The sequence below is a fragment of the Pinus tabuliformis genome, chromosome 6, assembly GCF_031772625.1.
Source record: "Pinus tabuliformis cultivar Carrire ecotype Pingquan chromosome 6, CPIR1, whole genome shotgun sequence".
NCBI classification, from domain to species: domain Eukaryota; kingdom Viridiplantae; phylum Streptophyta; class Pinopsida; order Pinales; family Pinaceae; genus Pinus; species Pinus tabuliformis.
The window spans coordinates 421,452,591-421,477,851 of record NC_142292.1 but is presented as its reverse complement, the minus strand read 5'-3'; the positions used below and the strand labels follow the sequence as shown (position 1 = coordinate 421,477,851).

The 25,261-nt window shown below is 37.5% G+C and overlaps 1 protein-coding gene across 4 annotated transcripts in view; it reads right to left on the bottom strand.

The window, feature by feature from the left end:
• The window catches only part of LOC149259102 (histidine acid phosphatase family protein), a 364,966-nt gene extending 340,384 nt beyond the window's left edge, over positions 1 to 24,582 (bottom strand). For 2 of the 4 annotated variants that reach the window (XM_089417454.1, XM_089417462.1), the window contains exons 1-2: positions 24,390 to 24,582; positions 24,171 to 24,266 (exon numbers count right to left, since the gene is read on the bottom strand). The gene's annotated coding sequence lies outside the window, so the exon portion shown is untranslated. The remainder of the gene's footprint in view (positions 1 to 24,170; positions 24,267 to 24,389) is intronic. The other 2 variants (XM_089417470.1, XM_089417448.1) reach the window with 2 other exon arrangements.
• Between the last annotated feature and the right edge of the window lie 679 nt (positions 24,583 to 25,261).

Here is a 25,261-nt window from a genome sequence, read left to right as displayed (position 1 = left end):
AAAGTATTCAGCACATTGCTAAAACAACTATCCCTTACAAGGATGTTGGTGTAGGTTTGATTAAAGATTCTGGTTTACTGGGAACTTTTTCCTTCCCTCCTCCTAACGTATCGCCTTCTATTGCAACTATTCATATGATTTCATCGAATACTGTTACTTTTGATGATCCTTGGATCGTACCTTCTGATTCTGAGGTGGATTCATTTGATGGCGCGATGCCTTTGAGTCCCTTTGAAATTGCATATCAGGCTATACAGTGGTTTTCTAATTCCTGTTCAACCGCTCCTCTTCACCCTATAATTGTTGTCGGTCCTTTCGCAAAGTGGGGTATTGACTTTATTACATGTAACCCTCACTGGGCCGGGAGGCATGCGTATATTATCCTAGTGGTAGATTATTTTACTAAGTGGGCCGAGGCAATGCCTAAATTTTCGGCAAACAGCAAGACTGCTGCAACTTTCGTATTCAATCATATAATTGCTAGATTCGGTGTTCCTCAAGCTATTATTACTGATCATGGAAGTCACTTTCAAAATATCATGATGATTGAACTAACAGATCAACTTGGCCTGCGCCACGATAGTTCTACTTCGTATTACCCGCAGGCTAATGGTCTGGTTGAAGCTATCAATAAAGTTTTAGTCACTATGATCAAACGAATCATTGGTATTCATAACTCAAATTGGCATACTATGTTATTTTTAACACTTTGGGCATATCGGACCTCAGTAAAAACATCGACTGGTTTCACTCCTTTAAACTGGTCTATGGTTTGGAAGCAGTGTTACCTATTGCATGCGAAATTTCGTCATTACAATTAGCCATAAAATTACTCCCAGCTACTTCTGAAGAAGAGAAACTTTTTTTGTACTTAGCTCAGCTAGATGAGAATCGACGCACTGCTATAATAGCAAACAAGACTCATGCGAAACGAATGAAAGCTCAGTACGACAAAAGTATTACACCTCGTAATTTTTCAGAAGGAGACCTAGTTTCACTATATGATCAAGCGAACGATAAGCTAGGGGCTAGAAAATTTGTACCTATGTGACATGGTCCTTACATTGTTAAGCAAAAGCTGGCAAAAGGGGCTTATGAATTGCTAGATTTTGACGGTGTCTCTTTGAATAAACCCAGAAATGGACTTTATCTGAAGAGATATTATGCTTAAATTCTGTGTGGAGATTTTTTGTTAGATTAGTTTCTTTACAGCTAGTGTGTTTTAGATTAGAAAAGTGTGCCTAGTTTAGAAAGTGCTCTTATCATTATTCCTGCTTATCTTGATTTTACTCTTGATATTGCAGATGTCGACATCTCTTCAAACATACATTGGTTTTGCTGATGGTGCTTGTCGTAGTACACAGAACATTTCTTCCGCAGCTTAGGTTATCTATTCACCCTCTGATGAGTTAGTATCTATGCATGGGGTAAGCCTCGGTCAAACAATGAATAACATTGCAGAGTATAGTGCAGCGATTGAGTTATTATCTGAATCCATCTCATTTGGGATTCGGAGTTTGATTGTTAGGTTGGATTTTGAACTCGTTGTATTAAAGCTTAACAGGGTTTATGCCATTAGAAATCCAGTGTTATTAAGGTTATTTTTTAGAGTTCGTCTCTTGGAACGTGAATTTGAATACATTGAATATCAGCATATTCCAAGACATTTAAATACATTAGCAGATACAGTTGCTTCTAGTATGATAAATAAACATTTGCAATAATCAAAACAGTAAATTTAATAACATTCGATAACATGTTACACGAGATAGCCAGTAATAATGATATATCATAGCATAGAAGTATTGTTTCAAAATATACATCGTCTTCAATCATAGGTTGAAAAACACCTTATGATCGGCAAAAATGATAATACAAAAAGTCAAAAATGTCATGAGTGTACAAAATCGATCATCCTATCCCTAGCGATGAGCACGATAAGAAACCACTGCTCAGGCCACCCTACATAGGAACCTCCTAAAAGGTCCTAGGACCCCAATCACATATCTTTGTAACCTAAGTGGAATATAATCTATATAAGTTTCTGGAATATCTAGTGTCAAGCGCTCTAGATGATGCTCCAAGTTTGTCAAGATCTCCGTTGATTGGTCATGTGGGGTTAGTGTTGTTGTCGCTGGTTGTCTCCTCTCGTAAGGCTGGAGAGCAGCTGGTTGACGTGGACCCACATCTGCATTTAAACTTTTGATTATCAGTTTTGGACGATTTAAAATATAAAAAAAAAAAAAAAAAAAACTTAGAAAGTGTCGAAAATGATTTTACCTAAATCATCCCATTGTTCTCCTGGTGGAAGAATCATGTCTAGGTCACCACGATAATCCATCCCAACGTATGGAAAATCCTGAATCACAAAAAGTTGGTTGTTCAACCAACGAAAATACTCAAGCGGAAATCGAACAACCTCTGTACCCTCCTCAGGGTGACAGGCCATCAAAGCAACCCAACGAACTATCCTAGGCTCTCGAGGAAGACCAGCATCAACAGGAATATGTTGCGAGGCTAACATGGGGATCCTCTCTAGAGCAAAGCTGACTATGATAAATCCATATCCAAAGTTCTTCAGTTATCCATTCTTTGCTCTGGTTAGTTGGCCTTTCACATTTGCCAACACAGCCTCGCACCAGTTGAATATGGTGCCTCGAAAATAGTCTACAGCCATCTGCATCTGGGATCCAGTAGCCACATGCAATGCTGCACTCCCGCATAGCCTAGTAACAGTGAATGCAATAACCTTAAGCTCAGGACGGCTGATAGTTTTAATATCAATCCGTTTGTCCTTTGTTTGATCATCGCAAAACTCCAATCGGAGACTAGCAACAGACTGACCACCTGGCCTAGTCCCGAAAAGAGATAATTGTTCGTCCCTCTTTGACAAACCAGTCAAGAAGTATATGTTCTCCAGCGTTATTTCAAGCCGATGGCCACCAATCACGAAGCATTGGTCCTGTGTGTTCCATCTGTCTACCAGCCACTGCAAGAGGTCTACTTGGGCCCTCATACCCTGTATGCCCCGGAACTTAAGCAATTTGCATGCTCTCAATGCCTGCAATGTGGGCATATGATTTAGTGCGGCAAAATCTACATCCTCGTGCTCACGTTCTCGCCAAATATACATTTTGAATGCCCTACAATGCATAAAAAGACATACGAGAACAAGCTAATTCGAAAAATTTTGGGCAAATTTGGAGAAATTTGAATTTTAAAATTCGTTGCACGGGGCCCGCACCCGCTGCTTACAAACAATGCGTAGGTCCGCACGGGTTGTAAGCAATAGGTGCGGACCCACGACTTTTTTCTTTATAAAAAAAGTCGAGGTCCCCAGGGGCCACGTGTTGCCCCTGCAGACCCTCGTGAGCGATTTTTTAAACCTATTTTTCCTTTAAAAACCAAATTTAAAGCCTAAAATCAAAATGCAAACGGATGAAATGCAAGTTAAGAAGGACGTGGATTACCTGGAGCTGACGGTTTTCGATTCCGAAGGACGGATTTTCCAGAATCTTCACAGGAACTTTCTTACCCATAAGCTCTCACTTCTCACTCTGAACTCAAATGGTAAAAATGAGTTAGAAAAGCCCTTTTTATAAGTTTTTTCGAATAAATGAATTTTTAATTTATTTATTTTTCACTTTAAAAAGGCAATTTTTAAAACATTTTTATTTATCTTACACAGTTATGTGTAACATTTTGAGTTTTTGTGAAGATATTGGATTTTTCAGGAAAATTGATCATTTTTCAACAAAGAGCATACTTTTATCACTTTTTCAAACTCTTTCAAAAATTTACGAAAAAGCGAAACATTGGAGTCCTCTTTAAGCTCTTTTCAAACTCTCGAAAATTGAAAAGATTGTCGAGCACTTGATTGTTCGAACTCGTTAAAATAAATGAATAATCGTCCCTTCAGTATAAGTTTACCCCTTCTACGGACTGAAATGGCCTATTTATGAAAAAGGTACACATTGATTAATTACGGTCAATAGAGTCCTCTTTAAACACTTTTCAGACTCGTTAAATATGAAAAGATTGTCGAGCGCTTGTCTTTTCAGCTCGTTAAAGTATTGGAAATGTCATCCCTCCTGTATTATTTTATCCTTTTTCGGACCTGAGGGATTATTTTACGAAAAAGTACCCCTATGGAGTTTACTTAAATTTTTCTTCTGACTCCCTAAAATTGAAAAACACAGAGTTTTTCCTATACTAGACTCGTTAAAATTTAACAATAAAGGACCTGTTCAATTTTAAACAAGAACGAACCACTCCTTAGGGTTCGAATTTTAAGCTCAGTTGGACTCATCCGAAGGATGAGCTTATAAACAAGCAAATGTTATCCTCCTCAAGCTTGTCAAAAATAAAGAGGAACTTGCCAGAAATGGTGGGGGAAAAGAGAGAAATGAACCTGTTTGTTACACTTTGTTTTGTAAAAAAGTCGTAAACCACTCTTGAACACGACACTTTTTGTTCACCTGGTTTGGGAAAATCCTTTGCCTAACAGTTAATCGAACCACATTGAAAGTCTTCAGCCGATTTCTGGGTATTAGCTTTGGGTCAATTGTCACCAAACCATCCGCATTGTCGTTATGTGTTCAAGAGAACAGTTCAAACAAACCATTCATCTACGAGATATTTGTCATCCATTTTGACCATCCCTGAGTTAGTCATTGCCAATATATTTCTTCAAAACTTGATCTATGATTTCGTGTTGTGGGCTTGCCTACGACGGATCGCTTTCTATCGACTTCAATTCATTATCTAGGAAGTTGATCTAGAAATCGTTAGTACATGAAAACTGCATGCCCTAATGGAAATTTTCTCGCCTTCGATGATAGGTTGCACCATTGACCTTCGATCGAATGATTCTATGACATGTTCGACTTCAACTCACTTGTTCACATTTCACGGATCATACTGGGTACTTTGAAAGCCATTGACATTACTGGTGGTTTCTCTCACACTTGTTAACAGTTCACATCATTGACTAGTAATCAAGTGGTTTCTACCATGTTCGACTTCGACACATTCATTCACATGGATAGAATCGTACTAGTTTGGGAAACGGAAATCAAGACCCTGGATCTAGTTTCTACTATCCAAGTTGCGAGGAATTTTGATATTCATTATACAGTGGACTATTCATAAACAGATGGCTGGGTCCATACTGTGCCTTCACATGTCTATACTCTTGATGTATTACAAAATCATTCCTGTATCAGAACAGTTTAGTCAGTTTTCTAGTCAATTTTGATATGAGTATGGGAATGCCTACCTCAGCGACGATATGTCTACATATATATATTTTGCATTGAATGTTTTTACAGGTTCCGACTAGGGTGTCCACAGGATGATCCTTGAAATGATAATATAATTCACTCTTCATAAATGACAGACTCTATCTTCATCTATTACAGACTTCGCACTTTAGGGGGCAATCTGTTGCACTAAAAATTGTCACCTTGACATTTTGCTATCTGTGTGAGTTCATTACCACTCATACTTTCCTCTTCTGAGTGTCTAAAGCATCAGTTCCTCATATCAAGCCTTGAAAATAAGAGAAAGCCCTCAAAAATCTTTAAAACTCTGGTTCTGCACTTTCTCTTTGTCTTACTTGCAGTCCCGCACCTAATGGTCATGTCTCCTGCACACCTGACCGCACTGTCTCTGTGTTAAGGGTGCAGACCCCTATAAAAGTTAAAAAGGCGTGAGTATATTCTGAAAAACTCACTTTCAGTCATTCCTAAAAGCTTCTAGAAGGAATCTTGAGGTGGCAAGTTTGCTCTTTTAAGGTTCATGCACTCCATACCTTAAGGAGCTAACCCCTTGATGTGAGGAGCTTATTCCTTTGAAGAAGGATTCTATCCCTTCATAGGTGGACTTGTAACCTCCTCCACTGCACTATAAAATGAAGCATTGGGTTGGTTACTTGGGAGGTTAGAAGCTGAATATTTTTGAGGTGAAATGCTGCTGGAACTTAGTCTTCTTTAGTTGAGTTTTTATGAGGAGAGATTACATACCTCTAAGATCTCATTTGGAAGAGTGCAAGGCTTGTCAAAGTAAAGGAAATTCCTGTTTCGGACCCCAGGAAGAGCTTGTTCAACATTAAGGCTGAAAAGGTTGTAAGGTTCTTCTACTTCAAAGTTAATACAAATAAGTTTGTTTTTCTCAATAAGCTGTTGATTCATGGTTTATTTTATGGATTCCTTGATCACCATAATAGACATGATTTATGATATTTGTTATGCAGGTGTTATTTAATGTTTGTTTGTTTGTGATTGCAGGTCTTTAAAAGTAACTCTTTCGAACGATTAGAGGGTAACTCTTTCGAACGATTGAAGGATGACCACTACGAACAAGCATTGGATCTAAGGTAGGATCTTAACACCTTTGTAGTATTTATTTATAAATCGCATATGTCTAGAGAAAGATAGAGTTTTTTGTCCGTTTGTTGCTAGACTATCTTCTGATACTAGGGAGATCGGCCTTGTCTGCAAGATCGATTTATCCGGCCAACAATAATTGTAGGGGTTTTCCAAAGAGGTTATTGCATACATACCTGATTTGTCATACTTGAATTTGTTGTCTAACATTCTCCAAGTCTGAATTAACTTGAAGGGGTCTGGATTACTTTTTGCGAAGTTAACCACAAATGTGTTGTCGTAGATTTCCTGCGGGTCAGGTATGTGATACATAGCCTTCAAGTCTTTTGCCCTGAACGATCCTACGAGCTCCATCCTTGAATTCTTGAACTGCCTATCTTCGATGATAAGGTTTTCGACCACCCATCTGATCATGTCTGTGTAGGGAAGGATTTTGGCTCTTGCTCTTGTCCTATGAAGGAAAGAAGAGGAGGCATCCCTGCATTGAGGTCCTGAAGGCTTTGTCGACCCAGCGGTTGCTCTCGTAACAGTGATTTTAGGACACTCATCCTCCAGTCTGTTGTAAATTGCTTCCCAAGCTGTTGCGCCTCCAGTTGCATCGCAGACACTATCCGCAAAGATAGGAGCCATCTCTGTATGCTCTGTCTCAACAATGGTCTTCTTAGTTTGCTTATGCATTGCCTTTCTTAAGGACATGTCTTTTGTCGCTTGCCTGAAACAGAAAAGAAATATCAGCCCAGATGATATCAAGTAATTAAGACTGAAATCCTCTGTGAAATGACTTTGGATCGTGAGAAAGGTTTTTATGGATACTTGATTATAACTACCCATAACCTAGAGAATGATTACTTCCCTCGGGCCGCTAAACATTTAATAACATGTCAACTCGTTTGTTCTTGTTATTTAAAACATAATTATTCCGCACACTTTACCTCCTTAATCGCAGATCGTGGTCTTTAAAGGGGTATCGTGTAATGCTTTATCAGATATCGAGCGAAATGCGATTGCGAAATTCGCAACATCGCATTTCACAAATCGTTAATGTTTGTCATATGGCATGTTCAAGTTTTTTGCGAATTGCGAAATGCGATTGCGCAGTGACAAGATGAGGTTATCGCAGCAGGAGACCTTTTCGCATATCGCAATTTCGTAAAGGATTTATAAAATAGTGATGTGAAAAAGCGCGATATGCGATGTGCGATATAAGTTTCCTCCTTAGCTCATTTTGCAAGGTTTTGCTAAGTTTTTCTTTAGAGTTAGGGATTATTGTCCTAGGCTTAAAAATTTAAAAGGGTCCCCATTTATAACTCAAATGCTAACAATTGTTAGATAAAAATGGGGGGGTTGTTTCATAGTACAACAATCGGCGATTCACTTGGGAGAGCTAGTTATCTCTTAGTAGTTTTTTGAAATTTCTAAAAACTTTCAAAGTAATTGGAGTTATAAGAATAATGATTTCATGAGTTATAAGGTAAACAACATTTCTCTTGAACTACCATTACTTACTCAAGCCCATCTGCTTAATTACTTCACCCCTAAAATGATAGAAATATAAATGTTAGCATCAATCAATAATAGGGTTTAAAATAATATAGTAGGTGCCTCCTGCAGATTAGTTTTTTTGGTTTTATACTCATTTATCACAGATAGAGCCTCTGCTGCCAGCAGGCATTCATAGCCTCGACAGAGTTACCTTTAAACCAACAATGATCCATTATCCCATCTGTATGAATTTTCAGATTTCAAAAATGGTATTCATTTGAATTGAATCTCTCTTGGAATTTGTCCCTTATTTTTTACCTTTTGAGGGTAAGCCCTTAAAAGTCATTGTCTAGGCGTGGTAACCTACTGATGACAATGCCATTCATGGTTGTAAATAAACTGAACAAGCTAGCTCTTGGTGAGACCCCTTGTCTTCTGATTCAGAAGATCATTAGCTATTACCCAATTTTGATATGCAGTATTGGTAATACCAGTTTTAATTGCTTCTCTATGAACGTGGTAAATAAGCTCGTGATGAGACTCTTCATTTTTTAAGTTTTTTATATTTTAGAATTACACTCTGAAAAAAGAAAATTTTAACAGAAGGGGTGGGCCATTGGCCTTTTTAAGGGTCTTGGATGATAATGATAGAGTTTTTTAAGATACTGATCTGCAGGAAGTCCTTGCTAGGTTAAAGATTATTTTCTTGACTGATAACAAAACCTTCATATCCTATAAAGATAAGAGTTTTTCGTAAAATAAATGTTTTTAAGCAAGATCAAGTTTTTCCAGAGGGATGAAGTTTATTTTAGTACTCAAATGTCCTAATTGTTCCTTTTAACTCCAACTTTCTTATAAAAGCGAAAAATCAGAAATGTTATCAAAGACTTATTTTGAAAAGCCAAGAATAAATACTAGTTTAACCATTATTTTCCTAAAAAGCAATATATTACAAAACTGGAAGACGTTATCTCCAAAGAAAAGTATTTTTTCAACATTTTCCCATTGACGGGCAAAGAATCTTTCCTACCGAACAAGTCTTGTAAAAGAAACGTTGATGGTCCGATTTTTTCAATAATCTGAAAAGGGCCAAGCGATAGTCTTTGGAATTTGGTATGTCTACCCTTTTCCTCATGTGCCTTGTCCCATTTCAGGACTAAGTCACCTACTTCAAGGGATTTTTTACTAGCAAAAGTTGTATCAAAAGAAGCTTTGACTATTTGTTGGTGATGGAAGTGGGTTGCTTTAGCCTTTTCTCTTTCTTCTTCGAGTTTGAGAATTTGAAATTGTCTAGCCTAAGGAGAAGATGAAGGGTTTTCATTGATCAATTTTACTAGGGCAAGAGATGGCATTGCTACATTTGTGGGAAGAACAGCTTCTTTTCCATAAACTAAAGCAAAAGGAGAAGAACCAATAGAGGCTTTCTGAGTAATCCTATCTGCCCATAGAGCAAATGTCAATGCTTTATGCCAATTCCTATGATTTTGATCAATAGTTCTTTTGATAATTCTGATGAGGTTTTTGTTTGTTGATTCTGCTAATCCATTACCTTGAGGATAATAATTAGCTGAATATTTTAACTTGAAACCTCGCTTAAGAGCAAATTTTACCATTGTATTTCCAGAAAAGTAAGCTACATTATCAAACATTAAAGCTGATGGTAAGCCAAACCGGGTAATTATGTATTGATCAATGAAATCTGTGATGTTTTCTATATTAGCTATCTGTAATGGGACGGCTTCTACCCACTTAGTAAAGTAATCAGTAGTTGTGAGGATGTACCTATGCTGCTTGGAAGAGTTAGGAATAATCTCACCAATTATATCTAATCCCCATTGTTCGAATGGTTGTTGGATGTTAACTGGTTGTAAAGGGAATGTTGGCTTTCTTTCTCTTCTGGCCGTAGTTTGACAAGTTTTGCACTTCCTTGCATATTCATGTGCATCTTTAAATATCGTTGGCCAATAATATCCTGCATGCAGGATTTTATGAGCAGAAGTATTTCCTCCAAAATGTCCACCAGCTATTCGATCATGTAATTCCTGCATGACCTTCTCAACTTCAGGTGTTGAATCATAATTCTTTCTAAACAATACATCATTGACTAGCTCATACTGATTTGACTTTAATCTTAAAGCTCTCTTTGTTTTATAATTAAGGTGCATAGGAGCATATCCATTTTTAAGATAAAATTTCAAATCAACATATTGTGATTGTGTATCGTTGAGGCTTACCTCTGATATTTGCAATTCATTACCTTGATCTTCTTTTGATGGCAACTGCGAAGCTCCTATTAACATCCTGCAAAAACCTTGGCCCCTGACAATTTTAGCTGGCCGGATTTCTACATCATATTCTTGGAGTGCAGTTACCCAATTAGCTCTTTTCTCCCCTACTTCTCTTTGAATCAGTAGTTGTCTTACTACAGGGTAGGGTACAACTATCTTTGTATGGGTTTTAAGAAGAAAAGGTCTAAAATGTTTCAGAGTTTTAAAGACCGCAAATGCTTGCTTTTCTACAGCTAAATAATTTAATTCGGTGCCTTGTAAGTTAGAACTGAAAAAGGAGATGGGTGCCTCGACGTTTTCATCGTTCAGTTGTGTCAAAACTGCAGCATACGAAGTATCAGATGAAAAAGTATATAATACAAAGGGTTTGAGAAAGTCAGGAGTTGTTAACGAAGGGGCATTAATAATGGCTTTCTTTATCAACTCAAATGATTCTCTTTCATCTTTGCTCCATCTGAAAACTGCATTTTTTCTTATCATGGCTTGAAGGGGTAAGACTATTTGTGAAAAATATGGGACGAATCGTTTAACAAAATTTATTTGGCCTAGGAATGATTGCATGGTTTTCTTATTGTGTGGGAGGGGAATTTTTCTATTTCTTGGACTCTATCAGGATCGATGTAAATTCCTTTCTTGGATACTATAAACCCAAGGAGTTTGCCTTCTGGTAAAGCAAAATAATATTTTTTGGGGTTTAAGGAAATGCCATATTTCATGCATCTTTCAAAGATGTGCTTGAGGTCACTTAAATGATTGTTCCTATCCTTGGAATAGACTATGATATCATCCAAGTAAATAACAACCGATTTATTTATTAGACCTCTAAAGGCAATGTCCATAGCACGTTGAAATGTGGCACCAACATTTATGAGTCCAAAAGGCATTTTCTGATAGGCATATGTTCCCCACTTGGCCTGAATGTTGTCTTTAATCTGTCATCTGGGTGCACAAGGATTTGATTATATCCTGAGAATCCATCTAGACACGACATTAATTCGGAACCTGCCACTGATTGTAGTATCTGTTCCATAGTAGGCAGAGAAAAATTATCCTTTTGGCAAGCTTTGTTTAGGTTTCTAAAATCAATGCAGATCCTAATATCACCGTTCTTTTTCCTCACAAATACCATATTCGATACCCATTTAGAATGCCTGACAGGGAAGATTATCTTGGCCTTCAGAAGCTTGTTCAATTCAGATTTAATTTGACTTTCAAGGGTCGGGTGAATTTTTCGAAGCTTCTGCTGAACTAGTTTTTCAATTGAAGTCATGGGTATGGTATGTTGAATTATAGAGGTATCATAGGTTTTGAGACCTGTGTAATCCCAAGCGAAGACACCTTTATATTTTTTCAATACCCCGATGAATGATTCTTTTTCTTGAGATGTTAGGTCAAGACCTAGGTTGATATTTTGAGTTTTCTCATTTGACCCTAGGTTTACTACTTCAAATCTCAGAGTAGAACTGAGTTTTGGAGTTAGTAATTTTCTTGAATCTATCTTTCAAATCATAAATATCTTCCATCTTAACCACGGACTTAGGAATTGGGTTTAGATCAAGATTATTTTTTATTTCTATATCATGCTCATGCTCGTCTATGATCTGCTCTTCACATGATCCTTCTGATGTAAGGAAATTTACTATATCTGCAACGTTATTGAACACTCTCCAATTTGTTATATTGTCAGGAATGGATGGTCTAAATATTAATTCTTGAAAATATGTCTCGACTAAAGTCTTCTGATGGTATAAGTCTAGATGCCACATTAGCAAGTAAGTCAGCGCTTGCATTCTGGAGTCAAGGGATTGAAGAAATGTTGAAAGCAAAAAAATGAGAAGTCAATTTCTGAGCTAAAGATTGATAGTGTTTAAGATGCCCGGAAACACATTGAATTGTATTTCTCACCTATTTCATAATTATTTCAGAGTCAACATAGACTCAAACATATTTGACATTAAGACCAATGGCTTTATACAGTGCTTGGATCAGTGCTTCATATTCGGCGATATTATTTGTACACTGAAATTCAAGTCTGCAGGCCAGCATAATTTTCTCTCCTTGCGGATTGATCAAAATGCATCTTGCCCCTGCACCGTCTTCTGATTTAGAAGCATCAAAATAGAAAGTCCAGAACGGAGAGTAATTATAAACTTTATCAATTAAATTAAACACTTGGAAGCATCTGTTTGCGAGAAATTCTCAATTTGAAAAACTACATCATTATCTAAAAGGGAGACTTTTGAGCATTAAAAGATCCTAAATAGGACTCCGCTGAATAGTTTCCAATGATGTTATTAGTGAAGGCAACAAGTTCATTGCTTCCCTCAAGGTCTGTGACTGTATACTTCATGAACTTTTCTCGGTCTATCCTGATTTGGTTTGGTTTACCGTTGTGTGGCAAACACATGTGAGACAGTCAGTTGCAAAATAACCGTGCAACTTTGCAGACCAATCCCTGCTGAGAATCAAACCATAAAATTCAGGGATATTAGCCACCAATATATCAATTATTTTTGAGACTTTTGGATTAGAGAAAAGCCTAATTGAAACTGATGCTATTTCTCCAAGTACCTCTACTTTCATCCTATCTAACTAGACTATGTGTACTACAGATTTTTGAGATGTAATGTTCAATTTAGCACACACAACGCTTGGCATTATGTTTGAAGAGGCTCTTGAGTCAACAAGGCAGTTCTAAACATTCTTGTTGAAAATTTCATAAGCAGAAAGGGAGGGACATGAGAGATAAATCGATTGTCGATCAGAACTAGATCTGAAGGATCTACTTTATTTGAGGATGAAGGAGGTTTTCCCATATTGTAGGCGGCTTGAGTAACTACAGCAGATGGCAGGGGAGATATTGGAACTGCTTTCAATTCTCTTAACAGGATCTTCTGTTGTTGTTTAAGTTTAGTGAGCTCATGCAATGTAATGTTAGCTCTAGTCTTTTTCATGTCTTCCACTATATTGTAATCGATCGTATCCGAGATTACCAAAGTCTTTGAAGCATTCGAGGAGTCTGGAGGAATAGGGTCGGTCTGGCTGGCTTTAGATTTCTTAGTTATTATTTTCTCTTTTGCAGGAGTAGCAGCTTTTTGCTTCTTATTAGTCGTAGATGTGTCAGAAGAATTTTTTTTTCTGGTAGTTATTGGAATTGCTTGTGCCTCTTCTTCTGTTGGGAGAACAAAATCCCACATCCCATTCAGTTCAATTTCAACTTCTTCATCGTTTGGTGAATCTTCTGTTGATTCTTGGTCAAATTCAGCGTTTTGAATGGTGTTTGGAGATTGTGATGTAGAAGAGTTCTTTTTTAATGATCGGAAAGGTCTTTTAGGAGCAGAAGATTATGCTACCTGTTTTTTAATTTCTACCATTTCATTTGACATTATTTTTAACACTTTCTGAAGGCCTTCTAGATCAAAAGGGTCCTTTGAAGTTTTCTTTTTAGAGTCATCTTTAAAAGTTACTTTCTTAGTCTTCCTTTCATCTGTTTGTGATCTTTTTTCTAAAGCTAAGATTCTTCTTTCTGCAAACAAGGCTTCTTGCATGTTTTCTACAAGGGTAACCTTATTGGCCCTATCTACAAAGATTGCAATATTAGAAGGAAGAGATCATATATACCATTCTATTTGTACATCTACATCAGGTTTGGAGGTCGTTGGAATTTTGTTTAGCAATTTGTTAAATCTGGAGTTGAAATCTTTGATCAAGGATGCTACAGTTCTGTCATCACCAAATTTTGCAAGAAATACTTCTTGAAAAGTATCCTAGTCTCTAATTGAAAAGTTTGTGAATACTTCAAATCAAATTATCTCCCAAGAATACAGAAGTGCATCAACAAAGGAAAGTAGTTTGATATCTGAAAGAAAAGATCATGTTCCATCATTTCACCAAAGCATTCACAAACTTACAATAGTGCATTATTTGCAAATGTTTTTGATAAAATTCTGGACCCTTCTCTAAATGCATGAGAAGGGTATAAATATTATTCTAACTAAGTATGCAAAAATAGATTATACAAAATTTGAGGAGGTTTCAAACAACCTTCCTCATTCATAGGTAACTAACTCCAAAAATAAACAAAGATCAACTAAACAGAACTAAGAGGATGACTTGTTGTTTGCCAGCTTGTCCTTTAAATCGCAAATATCGATCATCGGTTGAATTTGAGGAGGTGGCCCGAAATGAGATTTGAGTTGTCCTGTAAAGATCGTGTCGGCAAGAGGTGGCAACATCCTTTGAGTCGCATGGAGGGAACAATTGAGGGTCATGATCTGGCTATGTGGCTTGACCAAATACTGCCAATACGACTCCCAGTCGGTTGTAGTTAGTTTCGTAATTGCATCTCTCTGTTTCCCCGCTTTTTCTTGCCAGTCTTTACTCAGGGCAGTTAAGTCAGGCATTTCTTTCAAATTACCCTCCTTCATGAGATTGGTAGCGAACAGGGTATGATTTACTGCCTTAATGATGTTCTTTGATACTCCAGCTGCCCTCGCAACTGCCAGCTCAGCCTATTTTATCCTAGCATCCCAATCAGTAAAGAGGATGTCTTTGTGAGTTTCCTCAATCTCGGGTAGATTGGCCTTCTTTCCTTCTTCTGATTCCTGCCATTCAATGAATTTGGAGATCTTGGTGTTTAAATCATTAAACTTCATTCTCTAGTCGATGGCTTTGTCTGTGAGTTGGTCATTGGTAATCAGGTAGGGAGAGATGTGTGACAGCTTCTGGTAGAAATACTCTTGTTGCTTGACTAGAAGAGAATTCAATTCTAGAGCCTCTTTGAGGAATTCCCCAGCAGTGGGAACATCCTTGTATCTGTCCAAGGATTGTTGTAATTCCTGGAACTACACGTTTTTGGCCGATAAGTCGGCTTCATGATTATTTTCAAGACTTCCATGTCTTGCTGCAATTGTGCAAGCTGTTGGGTTGCTTGCTTTTTCTGTCTTGAGCTCTTGTTCAAGTTGCGCAATTCTTTCTTCCTTTTCCTTTAGCAAAGTAGACACCTTAGTGGCCTTATCCATAGTGGCTGACGCATATGCTCCTGTGAATTGTGACAGTCTAGTCAAGTTCTCGGCCGGATTAAAAGGCATGTCCTTCCAAACAACGTCCATTGGCTCATCTCCAGGTGAGAATTCGGGTGCATCTACCCTTCTTCTTTTCCTTTGCCTTCGAACTACAGCCTTGTGGAGAGGGCTATAGAATACGTCAAGTGGAGGTATCTCTGTCACTTTCAGAACAATTTCTGATGTGGGCAGAGCAGGGATGATTTTAGCATGTTGGGATTTTGTTGCTTCTTGATCCATAGGTGTAGACCGTTCGCCGACAGACTTGGGCTCTGTATCTTGATGAATTTTCGGAGGAGTCTTGAATTCCTCTATTTCTTGAGTATTTGGAGCTTTGGGGGTGACTTGCAATTTCTGATTGAATTGATCCCATTCCTACTCCAAACTAGTGCCTTGGGCTTCTGAACTTGTCTCTGTGGTCGGAGTGTCTATTACCTGTTTTTCGACTGGCTTCCTGCTGGACTCAGCCATATTGTCTACATCTTGAACTTTCCCTATGTCTGTTGTATTCTCAGTGTTCACCTGAGAATCCTTTTGAGAGCTAGGGGTTGCGCTATCGATAGTTACTCGGGGAGGGAAAGTAAGCCATAATGACTTCTTGCCATCTTTAAGGACTTTGGTCAAGCCCTTTCCCACAGTCTAGTAGGCAATCTCCCTTGCTAATAGCTTATTGGAAACATATAAGGGAAGGACGTCTGGATCAGCAGTGCTACCAAAAACCCTAATGTAGGTGAACCATTCCCTCAATGAAATACTTGCCTACAACAAGCCAGTCTATTACAGCTTCTTGAGAAAACCTAGGGGCTTTCTTATTGAAAATCATTTGGTGTAGGGGCAACACGATAGAATGAAATATCTTGTAGAAGTGAGGTATATAATGTGATTCCCATATTTGCTTATGACTGACATGGATTGGGTAAGGATCTTGTATGGTCCATTTCCAACCCATGGTTTGAAATGCCGTGCAAAAGCAAATAGCATCCATAATATAAGCACAAAAATAGAAGGGAGGGAGGTTATCTGAAGAGGAGGCTTTCTTTTGTTGATATTCAGTAATGGAGGTGGCTAAGTTGTCAGATAGGATAGAAGGCCAATTCGTGATATAGGAATTAACACAAGCATCTATTAAGGGAATCCATTCTATTGAAAACTTAGTGTTATTTGGCAGCCCATACAGTGTACATAACATTGTTGCTGCATAATTGTAGGGGTTTGCCAAAGAGGCTATTGCATACATACCTGATTTGTCATACTTGAATTTGTTGTCTAACATTCTCCAAGTCTGAATTAACTTGAAGGGGTCTGGATTACTTTTTGCGAAGTTAGCCACAAATGTGTTGTCGTAGATTTCCTGCGGGTCAGGTATGTGATACATAGCCTTCAAGTCTTCTGCCCTGAACGATCCTACGAGCTCCATCCTTGAATTCTTGAACTGCCTATCTTTGATGATAAGGTTTTCGACCACCCATCTGATCATGTCTGTGTAGGGAAGGATTTTGGCTCTTGCTCCTATCCTATGAAGGAAAGAACAGGAGGCATCCCTGCATTGAGGTCCTGAAGGCTTTGTTGACCCAGTTGTTGCTCTTGTAACAATAATTTTAGGACGCTCGTCCTCCAGTCTGTTGTAAATTACTTCCCAAGTTGTTGCGCCTCCAGCTGCATCGCAGACTGTATCAGCAAAGATAGGAGCCATCTCTGTATGCTCTGTCTCAACAATGGTCTTCTTAGTTTGCTTCTGCATCACCTTTCTTAAGGACATGTCTTTTGTCGCTTGCCTGAAACAAATAAGAAATATCAGCGCAAACGATTTCAAGTAATTAAGACTGAAATCCTCTGTGAACTGACGTTGGATCGTGAGAAAGGTTTTTATGGGATACTTGATTATAACTACCAATAACCTGGAGAATGATTATCCTCCCTTGGGCCGCTAAACATTTAATAACCTATCAAATCGTTTGTTCTTATTATTTAAAACGTAATTATTCCGCATGCTTTACCTCCTTAATCGCAGATCGTGGTCTTTAAAGGGGTACCGTGTAATGCTTTATCAGATATCGAGCGAAATGCGATTGCGAAATTCGCAACATCGCATTTCGCAAATCGTTAATGTTTGTCATATGGCATCATCAAGTTTTTTGTGAATTGCGAAATGCGATTGCGCAATGACAAGATGAGGTTATCGCAGCGGGAGACCTTTTCGCATATCGCAATTTCGTAAAATAGTGATGTGAAAAAACGCGATACGCGATGTGCGATATAAGTTTCCTCCATGGCTCATTTTGCAAGGTTTTGCTAAGTTTTTCTTTAGAGTTAGGGATTATTGTCCTAGCCTTAAAAATTTAAAAGCGTCCCCATTTATAACTCAAATGCTAACAATTGTTAGATAAAAATGGGGGGGTTGTTTTGTAGTACAACAGGTGGGGGGGTTGTTTCGTAGTACAACAGGTTCGTGGCCAACACAACGGTCAAGCACCTGAGTGGAGAACACACTACCACAACACGATATGCAGGGTTGAAGTCAATAGTCAAGGTGTGTCGACAAACCGATCTGATGGTTGAGGACAGGTTGGGAGACGCCTATAACTTCAGTCCATGGAAGGAGAGAATAGTGTTGGTTCTCATGAAGAACAGCCTATGGGAGTTTGTAGAAACTCAGGTTACACCTCCTACAGATGCTACAACACTAGCACCCCATAATTTGAACGATGTGAGAACCATACATATCATCATGGATCTAGTGAAGGATCATGCGAACCCTCATATATCAGGAAAGAAGAGTGCACATGAGATGTGGACCACTCTGATGAGTCTATACCAAAGTGATAACCAAAACCAGAAAATGATGTTGAGGGAAAAGTTAAGAAACACCAAGATGACTAAATCAAACATAGTGGCATTATATCTCACTAGGATTCAGCAAGTTCGAGATGAGCTTGGAGTTGTTGGGTTAACCGTGTTAGATAAGTAACCTGTAAAGATAGCCCTGAGTGTGTTCACAAAACAATGGGCTACCTTTGTGACAAGTGTTCTAGCACAAGAGAAACTACCTGAATGGAGCAAGCTATGGGATGACTTCACTCAGAAGGAAATTTGGGAGAAATCATTGTCTGGCAAACAACATAGGAGTGGGGATGATGAGAATCTTGCTCTTGCCCGTCAAGCAGTGAGGAGCAACGGAAAAGGTTTGAATAGTAGGAGTGAGGAGTCAACCTCACAACCAAACAAGAAGAAGGCCTTGACTAAAGTCAAGTCTTTTGCTTGTTACAAGATGGGACACAATGCTTCAGAGTTTCCAAATAGGAATAAGGGTGGAAATGGTACGCAGTCAACTATAGATGCATCGGCAAAATCTCATGAAGAGTTTGCCAAGAAGTTTGAAACTCATTTATTTCCTACCTTTCCCCAAGCGCCTTACCAATTTATGCTACTAGACAATGGATCCACACAGCATATGATAGAGGCATGTGAGTTGTTTAACAACCTAACCAAGCGGGACGTGCTGTGGGTGCCAAAACTCAGGTAGAGTTTGCTCTCAGTCTCTATGATAGAGAAGGGGCTCTGCGTAGCGTTCCAAGATGGACAGGCACTAATCAGACCCGTGGGATCTAACTCTAAGGATGGCCACATCATTCAAGTTAGAGAGAGCAACTTGTATAGGCTAAAGGTCCAGCCTATTCAAACAATGGCAAGAAGCAAAGCAGTGACAGAGAACAAGTAGCAAATAGCTCCAAAGGCTGAGTAGCTCAGAGGGAATCAACCATCAAGTTTAGGTGGAGAGGAGCAGTTAGAAGATTCCTCCAAGTCTCTCAAGAAGGTCTATCATGTCCCCATTTTTATTAGTTTTGCTCTTGGCCTCTTTAATAAATCAAAAATGATTTAATCTTTCGGCCCCTTAAAATAATACTCGATCCTTCATAAAATATAAAGCTTGGCCCTCCTTAAAATTGTATCTTCGCTCCATAAGACTAAATAATGATGAACCTTTAGAAAAAACTCTATGAGGAGTTTCGCCAAACACTTAATATGCAACTTTGATGCGGATAATATGACCCTGGTCCAGATCTAACAATGCCTGCAAGAAAAAAAACGCTCGATCTTCCTTTGACACTAATCTGCAATAAAGCCCTCAAGCTAGCAAGAAAACCAACTCTAATACCACTATAATGTTCCAATGTAAAATTTTGCAGAAAATTGCTTCAGAAAATTATGTCGTCAATTTAAATAATAATTTACACAAATTCAACCATCAATTTAACGGGAAAACTGGATAATACAATCTACACCTGAGAATAAACAAGGCAAACATGCAGAAGAACTCAGCCTTATTTTATTAATATATAATAAGTTGATACAAGAAATTGGAAATGGCTGAGAGAATGGCCTCCCATAAATATCTACTATGAGTTGAACATGGCCTCCCAAAATAGAGCTAAATTGATAGTTGAACTATTGAATACAACCTGTCAATTTTGAATGGATTCACTAAGGACAGAGATGGGTACTTGCCCACTCTCGGTGAATCATCCTGGGGCTACTAGAGTAGAGAACTAGGTTCTCAAACCTCTCACACAAATACAATGCACAAACCCTAGATGTCCCAAATGATCTCCTCTTCCTCTTTTTAAAGACTTCATAGATAGATCTCCAATCCTCTAGAAGCATCTTATTTTATTATTTATTATTTTATTATTATTCAAGAAGCTCCTCCCTTGACTTTATCTTAAGTGACTTTTTAATTTTATTTTATTTCACTCAAGTCACTTTGGCCTTTTTCCTCCAATTAATTATTTTCCCCTTTTTAATTAAATGACTAATTAAAATCATTTTTTAATCTGGGAAAATGGTAAATCGCCCACCATACTCTCTCTGACCACTGGAAGTCACTTCTCAGAATCCCATCCTAAAAACCTTCTCATTCCAGTTCTAACAAGCTATTACACTAAGGCATTCCACCAAACGATCCTCCTGAAATGCCACCTCAAGCATAATTAATTAAGTCAGGCCCAGTGATAACCCTATTTTTTGAAAATTGTCAGAATGCAACGAAACAGAAGGCAAGTTGTGCGGAAGATGGAATGTGCCAAGTGAATGCCATCGAATCCCATAAAAACTCCTCAAAACTGCCCCGAGACCCATGATGACATAATCCTGCTCCCATGATCTGGCCATCCGTGCCTTAGAAATACGCCATGACTGTACTATAGAGGAAAATAAAAATGGGGACATGACAAGGTCTCTTGTTATACGATGACCTTATAGGATGTTCAAGAGCAGGAGGCTTCTAGGAACTAGTCCAAGGGAAGCAGAACTTCAAGGATGTTTCCAAACCAAGTGACAAGGAAGGCTTCCAGTTCAAAGGGAGCAGCCATGGCAGCGGATGCAGTTCCGAGATCAAAGCCAATTCCATGGGGCAAAAGTTACCCCCCTCACTAAGAGGGATTGCTAATGTTTTTAGTTCATGAAGATACTTTTGCACAAGCCTAACTGTGTAGGCGTGTAGAAGTTGCCCACAAATCTCCTTAAGACACTTGCTTAAGTGTGAGAAAATTGCTAATATAACTTAAGTAAAATAATTTAATGATTATGTTTTAATCTCATCGCTTGATCTCAAGTGAGGCGAGATCTAATTTCAGCCATCAATCACTTTGGAGATTAGCATTAGGGATTTAGCTCAATGTAAAGTTATAAAAGAAATGCTAAGAAGAGGAGAAAACACACCATACAACAGCACTAGCCTTTGAGAGAGATTTTCTCAAGTTAGAAATGTGATACTACAGTGAATCGGGTCCAACGAAGTGCAAAAGGGCAGTATTGGAGATCCAGAACAGCCAAAGAGATCAAGGACCGATCTAGGGCCTGATCTGCTAGATCATATCCGAGGCATATTGTGTTTGTAATTTTGTCAGTTGGGCCATTATCCCAAGACGAGAGCCCTAGTAAGTTCAAATTTAATGAAGAATTGTTGAATGGGCAAAATATATTTGTGTCATTGTGATTGAGAATGGTTGTGTAATTTTGTTTCCGCTAATTGTGTTAAGAATCTAGTTGTGCATTTATTGAGTAGATCTATGATCTGGTAGGTCAATGAATTGTTGGGTGCTAAGTTCACATGAAAAATTAACAAATAAAATCCATAATTTGCTTGGGAAGTGTGATATAAGAGTTGAACTATTATGGCATTGATGTACACTTAATTGGTATTTATTTTCTTGGGTTGCCTTCTGAATTGGGTTGAAGTAACTGTAGTATTAGCTACTGTAAATTGATATTTCAGATTTAACCCAAACACTCAAAGCTCACAAGAAATTAATCTTGGAAACCTCAATGTTGAGAAGAAATTTTTGAAAGTGGCATTTGATGAAATTTCCACACCTTCAAAACCCGTACAAAGAAATTGAAGATCTGGACAAAGAAAGATTTGCATTATCAAATAAAAGCTTTTACAGCTATGTTTGGAAGAATAAGTAACCTCCAAAGATCCCATTATAAAAAGCCTAAAAGATAGAGCAGATATGTTACATATCAAAAATGAAAACCTTGAAGCTGAGATGAGCTTGAGAAAAATCTCTCAGGGAGCTGAAAGCTGAGCTTTGAGGGAACAATATGTCTTGGGAGTGTTAAGGCACAAGCATTAGATGATGATAGTATCCAGCTGCAAGAAGAGAAATTTCAAACCTAAACTGGAAAGCTTATCTCAGGGTAAGGCAGAGGACATAGTAAACCTTAGATCTGATATTGAGAATGCAAAAAGTTAAATGAATTGAGCGTCATTAAATCACCAGAGACGTTTGGAGGAACTTGAAATCAGTGGGAAAACAATATAGTCGTTGGAGGAAAAGTTTTCTGAGCTGGAAGTTGAGATTGAACAACTTCAAAACCAAGTTTCAATTAATCTTGAACCATCCAAAGGTCCAGAAACTGGTGCCTCCTTTAAAACAGGAAAAGATAAATCTCAACTCTGAGGTTGGATCCTTGACAAATCAGATCCAAGGTCTACTATTGCTGGTCAATGCACTCAAGGATTTCAAAAAGAAGATATCAGAAGCTCTAGTGGAAATCACGGTGCAGAAAGTTACATAAATAAGAACTGATGCTTGATAAAACAAAACTGGAAGCAAAGTATCAAGACATACATGAATAAGCTTGAAGCCTGTCATGGGCTGAAAAGGCTACAGAAAGAGAACTCTAAGGTGACAGATCAGAGAAACAACCTTGTTTCAGAACTTGTAAGTAAAAGAGCATACATTTCTAATCTTGAAGAAGAGCTTTTACATTTTAAACAATAAAATTCAGGCAAAGGTTGGCAGGTTTAATGATGATGTCCAAGAGCAGCACTTAGTAGCTTGAAAACAAAAAATATGAGCTTGAAGGCATAATATAAAATATTTGTCAAATAATATTGTTCTGTGCAAAACATATACAAATTTAAATATGTTTCGATAAGGTAAAAATAGATAATGAAAAAGTGTGGAAAGAATACGTGATAAAAAAATTCCATTAGAAATATAGATCTGATACTCCAATACAGGAGTATACAACTAGTAGATATTAAAATATGCATTTTATTCTAAATTTGAGAAGATTTCAGTCTAAGAAATGTGTAATAAATAATAAATAATATATATGTGTGTGTGTGTTTTAAGGGTTGTTTAATTATTATTTTCTAAGGTTTTTGTATTAAAGACATTAAATATAATATAAAAGACAATAATAATAAAATGTCGACCGTCCTTTATCAGTATTGCTCCAAAGGCCGATAAGGCCGAATCTTGCTATTATAGTGCAAAATAAAGTGAAAAAAACTATTAGAGGAGAAAATAGCCTTAGATCAAGGAAGCGTAGTTCTCAAGTCCGAGGTTGAATCCTTAACAGGTCAGATTAACAACCTGCAGTCACTGGTCTGTGAATTAAACGAATGCAAAGAGCAATATCAGTTGCATGAAGAGAAAATCAAACTTGACACTAAATTGCCTGATAAACTGGATGGGCATGAAGATGATGTCGGAATGCTGCAAAAAGCATACGATAGCATAAAAGTAGAGAACATGAAATTAGAGGCAGAGTTGCCTTTCTGCGCAGAAAAAATGAGAGACCTACAAGTGGAAAAATTACACTTGAAGAGAAGTGCCAACATCTTCTATAGGATCTTTGCACTATTAAGGATAGGTAGACCGTATTGCAGAAGCAGCTTTCTGGTTTAGAATACAACAGCTTGCTTAAGAATCGTGCACCGGAGATGATGCACCGGAGACTGTCACTGTAGTTCAAAAACAAAGAATATGGTGATGCTTGAAAATTACAAATCTAGCTTTTAAATCAAGATGCCACGTACCATGGATGAAATTGACAATCTAAATGAAGAACATCCCCATGTTATGTTAGGGGCATGATCTGTTCTGTCAGAGACATGATCTTCAAGTAAGTTGAAGTCCAGAGCACGAAAAAATTGGAATCCAGAATTGCCAAACTCCAGCGAGACGACAAAGGGCTAGAAACATAGGTCAAGTGGGACATTTAAGAGATTTTGGGATTATGGAAACAAATGGAAGGTCTGCATCTTTAGCATGCCTCACAAATTAGTGTTTCACAAGCCAACGGCAGGAAAATAGAAGAGCTGCAGCTAAATGTGGGAAAGCTGGAGAAGGCAGTCCAGGTGCTCAGGGAGCAAAGTGAGAAGCGAAGCACTCTACAGACCCTTTTAAAGACAATTACAAACGTCTTCAACAGGTTCTGTCCTCACGTCTTCATTTTCGCAATCGAACTCTTAGTTATTTGTAAATACATTTAGGGGAATTTTTCTGATAGTGGAAGGCTGTGTACGCATTGTCAGATGTGCATAGACATTTGCCAGAGTCTAATCGAACTGGAAGGTGGCGGAATAATTTATTGTCAAGCTCATAACAGAGTTGTATGCTCTATGTGTCCATGGAGATATATTCCAGAGCATGTACCTGTATCCTTCTGAGTCCGTGGCCCTTTGTACTGCAGCCCTCTTTCTTCCTGGGCGCTCTCTGTACACAATCTTACTCTTCTCCCCGCGCTCTTGGCTGCAAACACTCCAAAATCTTTCTGAGAAGGGATCACCATTACCAGCTTTCACACCCTAACCAAAGCCTAATACATAACAACGAATTCTGAAATGCACAAATATCCATAAGATCAGAGCTTACCTGAGGAAAATTCTTGCTTCGACTTCGTGAAATGCCTGTGGGGCTTATTCCTCAATTTATAGTATTCAGAAACGTGGAATAAACATTGATCTACATGCCGACAGAAAAAGACCTCTAGTATTTGTGCTTCGTCAAAATAAGGGCGGTCAAGAAGGGCTGGAATTTGAAAAGTGCAGTTTTAGGTATTGGGATTTGAAAATTACATGCGCTGGTTATTCGACGGGTTTGATATAAAAGTAAATTAAAATTGTTTTAAATTTGTTAAGAGTTACGTAAAAAGATAGAATTTTATTTGTGAAATTTTGTTGTTCGTTATTTTGTTTAAATATTTTCATTTTTAAGTATAAATAAAATGATTTTATATTTTAATATATTCGTAAGTGATCTAACTTTCCTAATGAAAAAATAACATCATTTAAAATGTAGTAATTCAACTATTCAAATAATTTAAACTATTGCTAAATATATAGTTAACTCAGAAGATACCATTCATAGAAATAAACGATTCAGATATTCCTATGTTAATTTTACATTTATTATAAAAATTTAATTATTTATTTAAATATAACTCAGAAGATAGCATTCATAGAAATAAACGATTTATATATTTATAGGTTAATTTTATATTTATTATAAAAAATTATTTATTTATTTAAATATATCTATTATTTTAAATATTTAATAATAAATTAGGAAGAAATGTTACTTAATAAATAATTTGTTTAAATAATATATAATTTAAATGAGCTTAATAACTAAAAACATATTTTTTTAAATAAAATATATATATAGCTTTAATAAATTTAACAATCAAATGCCTATAACCTTAAAATAAATATACAAATACTCTTTACCTTCCTGCTCTGAATACT